The sequence below is a fragment of the Atta cephalotes genome (assembly GCF_000143395.1).
Source record: "Atta cephalotes unplaced genomic scaffold scaffold00047, whole genome shotgun sequence".
Taxonomy (NCBI): domain Eukaryota; kingdom Metazoa; phylum Arthropoda; class Insecta; order Hymenoptera; family Formicidae; genus Atta; species Atta cephalotes.
The window spans coordinates 1,143,991-1,147,233 of NW_012130111.1; the positions used below are offsets into that span (position 1 = coordinate 1,143,991).

The 3,243-nt window shown below is 24.7% G+C and overlaps 1 pseudogene; it reads right to left on the reverse strand.

The window, feature by feature from the left end:
• LOC105622648 overlaps nucleotides 1–3,039 on the reverse strand; it is a 46,160-nt pseudogene extending 43,121 nt beyond the window's left edge.
• Between the last annotated feature and the right edge of the window lie 204 nt (nucleotides 3,040–3,243).

Below are 3,243 nucleotides of genomic sequence, written 5' to 3' on the forward strand. Positions count from 1 at the left end.
ACGTTATAAAAATGTTACAAATTCGAGTAATATTTATGTAAATTAAATATAATTCAAGCGGATCATTTTTTGTTTCTGAAACGTTAAAAAAAAAAATCGGAGGCAAGTTTACAAATGTCGCAGAAACGTTACAAGTGTGACATTGCATATGTAAAGTAATTGACTTAGGACATTTTGGGTTCCTAGGACGTTATCAAAATATTTATACGACAAAACGCGAATCGTCACATGGTTACAACGCAACGTTACAAAAAACATTACATAATTTTACATAATTTTGTTTAGCGGGTAGACAATGAGTTTTGTATTCAATGTCATATTCTAAACACTATTCAACCAATCAAAAATTAAATTCCAGATTTTTCTTTAATTTACAGATTAAAGAGAGATGTAGATACAAATTAATGTAGTAAAACTCACAATACTAATAAAACCGATAATGTATTAGCATTATATATATATAATATATAATTAAAAAATATCGTTAATAACTAATAATGAATCCCTTAAACTCTCTTTTCACAACTTATTTGAATAGCACAACTTATCCATTTTGGACAATATTAAATATTAAATCTCATAGAACCATATATGAGAACACAATCAATAAAAAATAAATGCCTTTAACGGTATAAATTTTAACATATATAACATTTTATCTACTAGAATAGCTACAACTTACAACTAATCTACTAGAATAGATTAATATATAAAAATATATCAATCAGCAATTGAATCTTAGAAATAAATAATTATTTATTTATTTCTGGGATTGAATTGCTGATTGATATATTTTTTCAATTGCCACGTCACGTTTGTTATACAATTTATGAATAAACAGGATACTCTAGTATTATGCATAATTGGTTTCAAATTATTTTTATTTTTCTGTAAGCTAAGATAACATCTCTGATAATAAAAAATTGCACTAAAAAAATTCCATAGACCGAATTCAGGTCACGATTCTTTGGTAAAGTAAATACAAGTATTGAAAATCTAAAAGAAATTTAGGTAAAATTTTGAAATGCATAGTTCTACTTTGATTACAAGTAGATAGATTCAAATGACAAAAATTAAATACATTTTTTTATTTGCCATATGAAGAAATCGCTAAGTCGAGTTTCTCCGGAAGTATGAATTAATAAATCTGGATTTGGAGACTTGTAAGTAAGAGATAAACAATCAGTAATCAGATCTTCGTTAATATCTTCAAGTAAAATATCAGTATTTTTTACACCTTGTATTGGATCCTTAATTGAGTAATTTCATTGCTATAACGATATTAAAAAAATACAAAAATTATATATGCATGTGTGTATATATTTTTAAATTATATAAAATATTAAACATTTATTTATATATACGTCACAAAGCTAATTATTATAAGAGAGTAAATCGATATATCAATGATCTTTTTAAATCGGTTTAGACTGTGTTCTGGGAGCATACGGTTAGCAGTATTGCATCTTTCTATTTTAATTGTTTATGAGACATAAAACAAAAAGATGACGCAATAGCGCTAATAGTGCACTTTCTAAACGCAGGCTTAGTGTAATATATAAAATCAAGTGTAAACATAAATATGATCAGGATTGGGTAAGTTAATGTTTTTTTTAATTGAATAAAATTAAAGTTAATGGCTTTATAAAATTAATAAAGTTAAGTTAAAAATTGAAGGAATAAAAAATTAACTTAACGTAAGTTAAGTCAATATTGAATTAACTTAAGTTAAAAAAAAGTTAATTTTGAAAAAGTTATTTTTTTTAGATCAAAATGTCCTAATTTTTTTTAAAATGAGATTAAATAACTACAATATAGATTATTAAGTAAATTAAATTTTTTATTTTTTTATTCATATGTGATATAAGTCTATAACACATAATGATATAACTATATAAGTTATATAACTTTAAAAAAACAGCTAGCACAAAGAAGATACAAGATCAATGATTATTTTTTAATAAGTTTTGAGCCATAAGAAATTAATTAGTTACAATCGAATGCGAGAAGAATATTTGACTATAATTGGGCAATTTCTTATGACTTAAGCTTAAAACACCAATTATAAATATATCCGGACTAAGGCTTAATGCACAATCGCATAAACAGAAGGCTGCATTAACATCTTAAGAAATTACTTAAAATGGTCTTAAAATATGAACAGATTACGAATATAGTCTTATTATATCTTATTATTTTTCTAAGAAATTAAGATATTTAAAAATTAAAATATTTAAAAGAGATAAAAAAATTGTTTAACTTAAAAAAAAGTTAAAAAGTTAATGTTTAAAAGTAAGTAAGTAAGTTAGTTAAGTTAAAATTTAATGCATTTAAAATTAACTAAGTTAAGTTAAAAGTTATTAACTTTTTAACTTTTTTTAACTTTTAACATTTTAACTAGTTATCAACTCTGAATATGATTCATTGTAATTGTACTTACATGTATAAGCAATAGCACAATTATTTAATAAATATTCTATTATTTTTCCTAATAATAGTCATAACTTCAGCTATCATTTTACATATATCATCTGGTATCAGGGAAAAATTACCAATTACACGATTGCATTTTCCATCATTCTTCAATTTTTCCCTTTAAAATTGTTTATAAATTTGTAATAATAAAGTCTGTATATTGTGCTGCGATGTGATATCTGATTTAAAAAATTCTAAATGTTACACATACTTGTCTTCCAAGAAATTCTTGAAATTCTGCCTGAGGTCCATGAGATTATCAACTTCTTCTTTGCTACGTTTAAAGTTCTCTATACTAAATACATAAATTGTAACATCTCATATATTTTGTCTAACCTGTCGTAAATAAAATATATGAGACAAATGAACAATCAGTGTATCTGCAAATTCTCTTTAAAAATACATATCCTTTTGAGTGTCCCTCTATTTTGCTCAAATTCTGTTTATTCGCATAACGTCTGTTACCATGATCAATGCCACGTGTTTAGGTATTTCGCCAGTCTTAATGATCCTTAAAATCAGAGATTGAAACCAGTTCAAAATGCATTCCTTTAGCCACGACATCGAATTTTAAATTTCAAGTTCGGGCGTACGAAAATGTCAACTGACTCTCTTCAATGTTTCAAAAATTTCTGTTACATTCACTATCTAATTCTTATTGACGAACACAGTATATAAAGTACTCATTAACATAAAAGATGATATCATCCCGGTAAAAAATTGTTTATACATAAATATGTATTAATACGTATAAACACGCATAAATAT